At 37.0% G+C, this 10,924-nt stretch overlaps 1 pseudogene; it reads right to left on the reverse strand.

Annotated features, from left to right (window-relative positions):
- Window positions 1–10,924, reverse strand: part of LOC107696594 (potassium voltage-gated channel subfamily KQT member 4-like) — a 46,302-nt pseudogene that overhangs the window by 2,914 nt on the left and 32,464 nt on the right.

The raw sequence follows: 10,924 nt of genomic DNA on the forward strand, positions 1-10,924 counted from the left end.
GCTGAATACTGCTCAATCACATCTTTTACATCATATGGCCGCAGGGTTTCTTTAAATTTCCTCTTGGCCACAAGGAATTTAAGGATCCTACATTCACATGAGACACAAAAGCACATTAGGATGACCCGGAATGTAGGCAGAATTACGTAGAAGCCTCCATGGCATTCCAGGAAAAGATAAAACAGCAATACTGCAAACAAAAGCAAACAGCTGTGAAACGAGTCATAAGATTAATAAGTGTAACAAGATTAATTACAGAAAGAGGCATGAGTGACTCATAAACAGTCAGCGCAGAGAGAAAGTATACATCCCCCACCTCACGGCTGGTAATTATTCTGATCTCTTTACACAGAGGGAAAGCGTGTGCTTGTGTAATGTGTAATGCAGCCTCCTAGGAATTGGATTTTTTCCCACGTCATTATACTCTAGTGTTTGAAGCATAAGATAAATAAATCTTTAAAAAAATAGATTTATGTCTTACTGTGTATACTCTGTAGAAGACAATCAAGACAATTATTTAGAAAATGAAGAAAAAAAGACAATTGTACAATTATTTATTAGTTTTATTAAATTTTTTTCAAATCATGCTTTTTTAACAAATAAATGTAAGATAATTTTCCGTTTTACTGTGTCCTATAAAACTAATATCTAAACTACTAAACTAAAACTGATATCCTAAAAATGTCAGGTTTAAAATAAAATAAACGGTTTAGTATGAACACTAATTTTCATAGTTCATAATTTAATTTCCGGTTTACAATTTTCAAATGGGTGGGTAAATTCCGGTTATACAATTTTAAAAAGGGTGTTGCCTAACTGATAAATAGGGTCCAATTTGTAGGCAATGTGTAATAAAAAAATAAATGTTCTTTTTATATTTTCCTTTAAAAGTTATTTTTAAGGAATACCTCGTATTTCACTGTAATTTTGTAGTGTATATTATTGTGATATGAGGAAAGGAAGTTGTCATGACCCAAGATAATTGGATGGATAATTCAGTGAATCTCTGAGATTGTTTGTAGGCACAAGCAGCTGAAAATGTACCAGACATCACTGTATGCACCCTAGCATGAGCAGAGACGCCCTTGACTGCCACAGTGCTTCATTTTTCTCCAAAAGTGTTTTTCTTTTCCCAGTCGTTAGTCTGAGACATGTTAGCTGTCTCTAAATCAGCACTGACCCCTCTTATCATTGTCACAGTACACTATTAAGACCTGCTGGCTCAACAGAAAACATGGGCAAATAGATCCACTCAAACTGTATACTCACTGTGGTAATCCATCAAAGCAAAGACGATATCCTGTCTTTAGCATAGAGGCATTTTATGTTGGGATAAGCTTCAGTTATGGAGAGTATCTGTTCTCAGAACTCAAGTAGGACAACTGTCCTTCCTCATCCTCTAGATTCATTAGCAACCAGCAGGGGGGGAAACCAAGCTTGGAAAAAGGCCTTCTAGTGCTGGTTAATTCTACATACTGAGCAGGACAATTTTCTTTTAAAGAGCCATTGATTCGCAGGAACAGCTTGCGTGTGCAACAGCAAATGTTGAGCTGTGCATCTCTGCCCGGGTGATGGTGCAGTTTCAGTCGGATCTCAGAAGTAGTCCACAGCTGGTCCACAGCACACGTCAACCTCCCCCACAGAACAAACAAGTTTCTTGATGACTCTAGAGTTTAGGCTTTTTGCTGTCTGTATATGTATTTTTTCATCTTCTAATTTTGCAGGTAGCTGCATATTTTGCATGGGCGGGTCTCAGGTGTGGATAAAAAGAGAGTGTAAGGAAAAAGAGAAGGAGAGCGGGAAAGGAAAAAAGAAATCCCATTTATTTCCATCCTCCAAGGGTTTTTCTTAAAATGCTGACTCACTCACTTGATGGCAATGCATTGTATGGGTGTATCATTATATGGTCAGCTTTACAATACCCCAGTCCACAGAAGCATTTGAGATGGAATCTCTAAGAATAGCTGCATGAACAAATATCAGCCTTCATAATTTATCTGAGGTAAGGATAAACGCAAAAGAACATTCAAAGACAGAGGAATCTTTAATTAAAAAACTTTGAGAATATAATTTTTAGTGATCAAGCAGACCTAATTCATGGCAATCATTTGAAAGCTTTTCCCAAAACCAGGAAAATAAATAATATAAAATAACATTTGAAATAATTATTGCATTATAAACTGTGCAGAAAGTAACTCAAAGTTTATTTGAGGGAAATCTAGTTTTAGAGCATTCTACATTCTTCTGTCCCAAGACTGAATAGTACGCTGTACACATTTGTGCAGCAGAACACTGATAAACTGTGGGCCTTCCACAAAAGTGAAACCTCAGCATTGTGGTGAAGCTAAAATTTGCCTGTTCCTTAAGGACATCAATCTTATCGAGGACTCCTATGTAAAACAGAATCTTCTTGCCCAGATAACAGGAAATGTATGTACACACCTGGAGCTCTGCTTTGAGAATCTGTTTGGACAATCTGACCTAATCACCCATGGTATACTGGTCAGGATGAAAGGCTAGAAGATAAGATTGTTCTCAGAAAGTGTGGCATTCACAGGTGCAGTATGTGCAAGGTGCAAATATGAGATTTAAGCATATCTACATATGGGTGATTCTTCAAATAGACGCACATTTTTGACTCCTTGAAATCCTGTCAAATGAAACTTCTTTAAACCGTTTCTTCTTTTGTTAAAACATTGATCACATGTCCCGTTATAAAGATCTGAACACGGCCTGAATCAACCTTTAACTGCATTTTGGCATAATATGTGACTATACTTGTGATGCTGATGACATGTATTGACATTTTTCACATTTATGAATTTGGAAGATGATTTCATCCAAAGCAACTTACATTTGAGCTACAGGAATCTTTAGGACAAATTGTACACAAAAACTATTTAAAATATGATAAATTATTATTATTATTATTAGACAAGAGTACACAGTAGACATTCTTTAACACATTTAAAAATGCTTTACAGGAGGGAATGTTGGTGATTTTCTCATTCAAGAAGTTGTTTCACTAAAATAAACAACACAATAGGGGTGAAAATATGACTGCAACTTCCTTTTCATGCTGACTTAAAAAAATCAATAAACATTTTATTAGAAAAATTAAGGTAAATGTAATATTTCAATACTCTAAAAAAACAGACCAAAAGATTCAAGCTATTTGAATTTTCAAAACAGAATGACAGTTAATTTTTTTTAAATGTAATTTTTTTCTTTAAATTCATGGACAACAATGTCCCCCTAACTGAAGAATCACCCATTCACATCCTGTACTCACTGAACTAGCAGCTTGTGCTGCATTGACCAATCAGAGAGAGGCCACTCGCTTCTCAGCAAGAACTTGACAATATTTTTAGAACATCTTCTATTACCTTCTGCTTGTTTAAGCAAGAAGTAGGAACCACAACTGAAGGTTGCCATGCCCTCTATGAGTCTAACCTCGCTTTGTCTCCATAATGGTCACCTGATGTAATTGCACTGTGAAAAGGTCATGGCTGACGGAGCAGATTCTATACTAAGGTCCCTTTTGCAAAAGACCATGGTGACATTATCTGAGAAGAATACTTGGGCATTAAGTGAACTATAGGACTCTGTAGAGCTCTGTAGTGGTGTTTTCAACCCCTGACTCACCTAACAGCTCGAATTAGGGTCTTCACTGCTGGTATCACATCATCCATGGCGACATCACAGTAAGATTTGTCCTCTGTGTGCTCTTCTCCGACTCCCTCAACTATGAGAGATCAGTCCGTAATGAGAAGAGCAAAATGTACACCGTACAAAAGTTTGGGTACAGTAAGATTTTTTTTTTTTTGAAAGAAGGTTATACTTCTATTTAGCAAGGAATCAACCAAAAATTCTATGGCAAATAAATGCTGTTCCTTTGAAAATTCTATTCATTAAAGAATCTTGAAAACATTTATCATGTTTTATAGAAAAATACAGCACAACTGTTATAAACATTGATAATATTAAGAAATTAAAACTTAATAGGATAATGTGACACTGAAGCCTGGAGCAATGGCTGCTAAAAATTCAGCTTTCCCAATAAAATGTTCACAATATTACTGTTTTTACTGTATTTTTGATCAAACAAATGCAGTCTTGGTGCGCATTAGAGACTTCTTTTAAAAAAAAAAAAACATTGAAAAATCTTCCCAACCTTGAACTTTTGAAAGGTAGTTAATTTTTATAAATATGTATCTGTATAAAGGTAAACACATGGTCAGAAATAGCTACCATCTGCAGCAGGACGTGGTTTTAGGCGGAGAGAAGTACGGAATCGAGTCCGATCATTGAAGCTCCAGCTTTTCTGGACCTTGCCGGGGCTGGTGGCTTCTGGAATGTTCTCCGTGCTGGGGGAGCGCCGCACATTACCTGGTGGCAAAGGAGAAGCCTTGCTCCGGATAGCCTGAGAGGAGCGTGAATTGTTCATCCTAATTCGGTCACGGAAGCCCATCTTCCCACTGGCAAGAAAGTTAGAGGAATTATCTGATTTGGTGACAAACAAGGAAATGAATCTTTTTCCTACATGTTCCATAATGTAAACATTTTTTTCAGAGACTATGTTTGTTTATGTAAGAATACATTGCAATGAAGACTAACAGACAAAAGGGTTAGAAAACAGACACTGATCTATCAACAGGTGATTAGTTTAATTTACATGGTAATGTTGACACCACATAGAAGGAAAATGGTTAATCAAAGACATATGTTGCCCTGTGTGAACGTCATATAATTTCATGGTTAACAAAAAAAGAGTCCAGATTTATTTACATTTAAGACAATATCATAATATTTAAATATTGTCTGGACCGCTTGTGCTAACTGGAAAACACTGCAAAAGAACAATTTTCTTAATCAGTATTACTGTCTTTATTTTCAGTCAAAAAAAATAAAAAAAATACAAATTTTAAAACAAGATCATTTTTTTGAAGAGCCCATGGCCTTTTTCTTACTCCATTTACAAATAGTTTTTTCTTTTTTTAAACATCTTTTCAAGACAAAATTAATGATTTTTGCAGTGCATCACTTTCAATAAAAGGATCTACTGTAGTATCACACTAGCTTGTTACATCCTCCACTGAACAAACATTTAGAATGCATGAAAATGTTTTTACTGTACATACAGTCATATGTATTATTATTTAAATAGTTAAGAAAGCATAGCAGATATTGAGCTAAATGTCTTGAGCTGAATGAGGGGTGATGGTGTATTAACCTGTAGCATGCCATCAAAAGTAGCAACAGTAGAAATGCAAGAGCACTCTTTGAATCCATGGAACCAAGCACAAGCATGCTGAGGTAGGTATTTCTAGCTGAAACATTTTGTTTAATCAAGCTAAACCTGTAACTTTATTAAAAATAATGACATTCAAAAAAAATTAAATAATTGATGAAAACATGCTAAAAAGTAAAAATTTCTACAGTTCTAGTCATCATTTGAGTTTTTCAAACGGTGCTTAAAGTTCACCAAAAAATGAAAATGAAAATTCTGTCATTAATTACTCACCCTCATGTTGTTCCAAATAACCGCAAGACCATCGTTCATATTTGGAACACAAATTAAGATATTTTTGATGAAATCCGAGAGCTTTCTGACACTGCATAGACAGCAACGCAACTGGACACGTTCAAGGCCCAGAAAGGTAGTAAGGACATCTTTAAAATAGCCCATGTGATGCGCATTTACAGTGGTGCAGCTGACACAGGAGCTGGAGTTCTGATGTAGAACTCAGATGCACTGCGCCTTGTTTACAAGCAGAAGTTGGCTGTACATAAAACAGTTTTCGTAAACATGTCTGAAGACTTGGACAGAGAGGATGACTTGCATGTTTTTGCCTAGCCTACGCCAGAACACCGGCTCCTGCATCAGCAGCATCACACACATGCATCATAGTACTCTCGTGAACGTGCGTCAAAGACTGACATGGAAGAGAATAAATAAAAAAAGAGAATAAATATTCAGAAGACTGAATAAAGTCATTATTTTTGTTTTCTTTGTGCACAAAAAGTAACTGTTTTTACTGTATTTTTGATCAAACAAATGCAGTCTTGGTGCGCATTAGAGACTTCTTTTAAAAAAAAAAAAACATTGAAAAATCTTCCCAACCTTGAACTTTTGAAAGGTAGTTAATTTTTATAAATATGTATCTGTATAAAGGTAAACACATGGTCAGAAATAGCTACCATCTGCAGCAGGACGTGGTTTTAGGCGGAGAGAAGTACGGAATCGAGTCCGATCATTGAAGCTCCAGCTTTTCTGGACCTTGCCGGGGCTGGTGGCTTCTGGAATGTTCTCCGTGCTGGGGGAGCGCCGCACATTACCTGGTGGCAAAGGAGAAGCCTTGCTCCGGATAGCCTGAGAGGAGCGTGAATTGTTCATCCTAATTCGGTCACGGAAGCCCATCTTCCCACTGGCAAGAAAGTTAGAGGAATTATCTGATTTGGTGACAAACAAGGAAATGAATCTTTTTCCTACATGTTCCATAATGTAAACATTTTTTTCAGAGACTATGTTTGTTTATGTAAGAATACATTGCAATGAAGACTAACAGACAAAAGGGTTAGAAAACAGACACTGATCTATCAACAGGTGATTAGTTTAATTTACATGGTAATGTTGACACCACATAGAAGGAAAATGGTTAATCAAAGACATATGTTGCCCTGTGTGAACGTCATATAATTTCATGGTTAACAAAAAAAGAGTCCAGATTTATTTACATTTAAGACAATATCATAATATTTAAATATTGTCTGGACCGCTTGTGCTAACTGGAAAACACTGCAAAAGAACAATTTTCTTAATCAGTATTACTGTCTTTATTTTCAGTCAAAAAAAATAAAAAAAATACAAATTTTAAAACAAGATCATTTTTTTGAAGAGCCCATGGCCTTTTTCTTACTCCATTTACAAATAGTTTTTTCTTTTTTTAAACATCTTTTCAAGACAAAATTAATGATTTTTGCAGTGCATCACTTTCAATAAAAGGATCTACTGTAGTATCACACTAGCTTGTTACATCCTCCACTGAACAAACATTTAGAATGCATGAAAATGTTTTTACTGTACATACAGTCATATGTATTATTATTTAAATAGTTAAGAAAGCATAGCAGATATTGAGCTAAATGTCTTGAGCTGAATGAGGGGTGATGGTGTATTAACCTGTAGCATGCCATCAAAAGGAGCAACAGTAGAAATGCAAGAGCACTCTTTGAATCCATGGAACCAAGCACAAGCATGCTGAGGTAGGTATTTCTAGCTGAAACATTTTGTTTAATCAAGCTAAACCTGTAACTTTATTAAAAATAATGACATTCAAAAAAAATTAAATAATTGATGAAAACATGCTAAAAAGTAAAAATTTCTACAGTTCTAGTCATCATTTGAGTTTTTCAAACGGTGCTTAAAGTTCACCAAAAAATGAAAATGAAAATTCTGTCATTAATTACTCACCCTCATGTTGTTCCAAATAACCGCAAGACCATCGTTCATATTTGGAACACAAATTAAGATATTTTTGATGAAATCCGAGAGCTTTCTGACACTGCATAGACAGCAACGCAACTGGACACGTTCAAGGCCCAGAAAGGTAGTAAGGACATCTTTAAAATAGCCCATGTGATGCGCATTTACAGTGGTGCAGCTGACACAGGAGCTGGAGTTCTGATGTAGAACTCAGATGCACTGCGCCTTGTTTACAAGCAGAAGTTGGCTGTACATAAAACAGTTTTCGTAAACATGTCTGAAGACTTGGACAGAGAGGATGACTTGCATGTTTTTGCCTAGCCTACGCCAGAACACCGGCTCCTGCATCAGCAGCATCACACACATGCATCATAGTACTCTCGTGAACGTGCGTCAAAGACTGACATGGAAGAGAATAAATAAAAAAAGAGAATAAATATTCAGAAGACTGAATAAAGTCATTATTTTTGTTTTCTTTGTGCACAAAAAGTATTCTCATAGCTTCATAAAATTACGGTTGAACCACTGATGTCACATGGACTATTTTAACGATGTCCTTACTACCTTTCTGGGCCTTGAAGGTGTCAGTTGTGCTGCTGCAGTGTCAGAAAGCTCTCGGATTTCATCAAAAATATCTTCATTTGTGTTGTGAAGATGAACGAAGGTCTTACGGGTTTGGAACAACATGAGGGTGAGTAATTAATGACAGAATTTTAATTTTGGGGTGAATTAACCCTTTAATCCCCGCATATTGTCATTCTAAACCCGTATTTAACGTTTCACACTTGAAATTTAGAAGCAGTGTCAGCACCTCTTTTACCCGTATGAAACCCTGCTCCGGAGCAGGTTTATCACCCCATTCACATCGCGGTGCCAAACGTGCACGGTGTGAATCGATTCTGTGTTAGAATGTTACGACTAGATGCTTAGCAACCGACAGCCAGTCGCGTGCCTCACGTTGATGTGCTTTGGACAGTAACGAAAACATTGCGCGTTGAATAAACAATTGCATCAGAGTTTGAGGGGAAAATGTCAAATAGTAACGAAAAACCATGGCGGAAACCCCAGGGTTTACCTCATTTTATGAATACCCAGGATTAATTGTTAACCCTGGGTAAATTATGAGCAGTGCGAAGCAACATAACCTAGGGTTTAGAATGACCCAGGGTTAACTATTTAAAATGTGAAAAGCCTTAAATTGAAATACTGTTTCAATCTCATACACATAGAGGTCACAAACCTCATGCACACTGAATTTCCTTTGGCAAGAGCCAAATTTAGCAACCCACAAATCTACATCAGATTACTTTTAGCATACAAACACATGCTTAAACATGAAAATATATAAAGATCCCAGTCTAAGCATGACTCGTACATGCGTACCTCTCCTACAAAATGTTTAACAGCTCTGAATCAAGAATTCTTGATATTTCTGCATCCAAATGCTAAAACATGCCATTAATGATTTAGCCTCTAAAGAATAACGATTAAGTAAAAGTGACATGCATAAAGAAATAAACCATGAAGAAAAGTTATTCAGGTTTTTAGTTACACCCGACCACATGGTATATCAATGCCCTGTGAGCACATGCAGGCCTCATCTGTGTGCATTCAGCAGAGATATACAGCACTCCGTTCTCTGATCGGCCTCTCACAGATTAAAGGGCAGATTACTGAGGTTAATGAGCTAGTGCAGCCTTTGTCTTTCACAGTTTATGAGGAATGTAATCTAGTCCTGATGATTATGAATGTCTCTTCACACAAGGCATTACGAATCTCCCTGAATGGGTCGAGCTGCACTGGATCAGTAAGGCTCAGAGTGTTTCAGGCATGAGGGGAGGGACGGATCGTGCCCAGTGTGCACAGGCACATCACTCATGGATACCTCTGCTTACTGCCAGTATGAATCCGGAAGAAACCTCTCTTTTTAGATATGAGCTGACTGAAGAGACACACAAGGCAGAGGGAGGGATTTGTGAGGGGTTGTGAGGGTTAGTCAGCTGTGCTAGGACACACTCGTTACACTTGTTTTTAGTGTGCATTTGCAAGAGATTGTGGGCACACATTTAAATTTCATATGCAAGTAGTATGTAATGCAACCCAAGTAGATGATGTTCTTGTAAGCGGATATGGATTAATCTCTCTCTGTTAGTGTAGCTCAAGATAACAACTTTAATTTTAAATGAAAAGTTAATCCAAAAATGCAAATTAATTTCTCATAATTTCAAAACTAGTATGACTTTCTTTCTTCCGTGGAACAAAAAAGGAGATGTTTTGAAAAATGTCCTGGCCGCTTATTTCCCATACAATGAAAGCCAATGTGGACTGGGGTGGTCAAGCTCTAAACATGACAAAACACATAATAAAAAAATAGCATAAAAGTAATATGCAGACATCTATGCTATATTTCAAACCATAATATACAGCTTTGTGTGAGGAAAGGGTCACAATTTAAGCCACCACCTACTTAAATATTTCTTTCCATCGTTGCTTTCAAATCTCATGACTTACATTTTAGTCTATTTCTAAAACATTTTGTACAGCTTCAGAAAACTTGGAATATAGTACAAAAGTTGTATGAACCACTGTTGTAGTGCTTTCACTTTTTCTTGACAGCTCCGGACTCTATTTACTGTTATTGTAAATAGTTCTTAATATCTCTTTCTGTGTTCCACAGATTAAAATAACACAGGTCTGGAGCAACATCAAGCTCACTATTAGTTGTGGGCAATAACGTGCACTTTAAAACAAAGTGTAACTTAGTGATAAGTGGAGAAATAAGTGTTTCTGGAGAAAGGCTTGGTGAGCTCGCACACACACATTCAGGAATCAGGACCATCACATGCAGCCTTTCAGCACATCTCTGCTTTATTTATTTTTTTGCACTGAAATGAAAAACTGCCCCAGGATCAGTTGAAAGGGCTATAACATGTGGAACTTATAGGGGTGAAAGGTAATTTAGGAAAAGTAGAGTGAGAAATTCTAAGGTGAGGCAGGCAGGGATGGGGCGGCATGCAGATACTGGCATGTGAGGTTATTCGATTAGATTTCAATGCATCTGAATGTAACGGACCATCGTTGCATCTAAGACCCGGTTCATTTTTATCATCATCACTCTAAATAAAAGCAGCTCAAACTGTAAACACAGCACGGCCAACAACACTTTCCATTGGGCGAATACAGTAGTCTCAAAAGCCTAACACAAACCTGCATGGAATGTCTGTCCTCCTGAAAACGTGAATGGATGGAGTGATGGCAGAGAGATGAGGAGGAAAGGAGGAGAATGGAGAGGTTGAACGAAGGGGTATGAAGATGGGTTGTGAGACACACTGAAAGGTCAAAGGGTAAAGAAATAATGCTCTCACACAAATGTGTGCAGGCATTAACACACACACATATACACACACACACATACACACACACACACACACACACACA

This window comes from Sinocyclocheilus anshuiensis, unplaced genomic scaffold, assembly GCF_001515605.1.
Source record: "Sinocyclocheilus anshuiensis isolate Anshui unplaced genomic scaffold, SAMN03320099.WGS_v1.1 scaffold590, whole genome shotgun sequence".
Classification (NCBI taxonomy): domain Eukaryota; kingdom Metazoa; phylum Chordata; class Actinopteri; order Cypriniformes; family Cyprinidae; genus Sinocyclocheilus; species Sinocyclocheilus anshuiensis.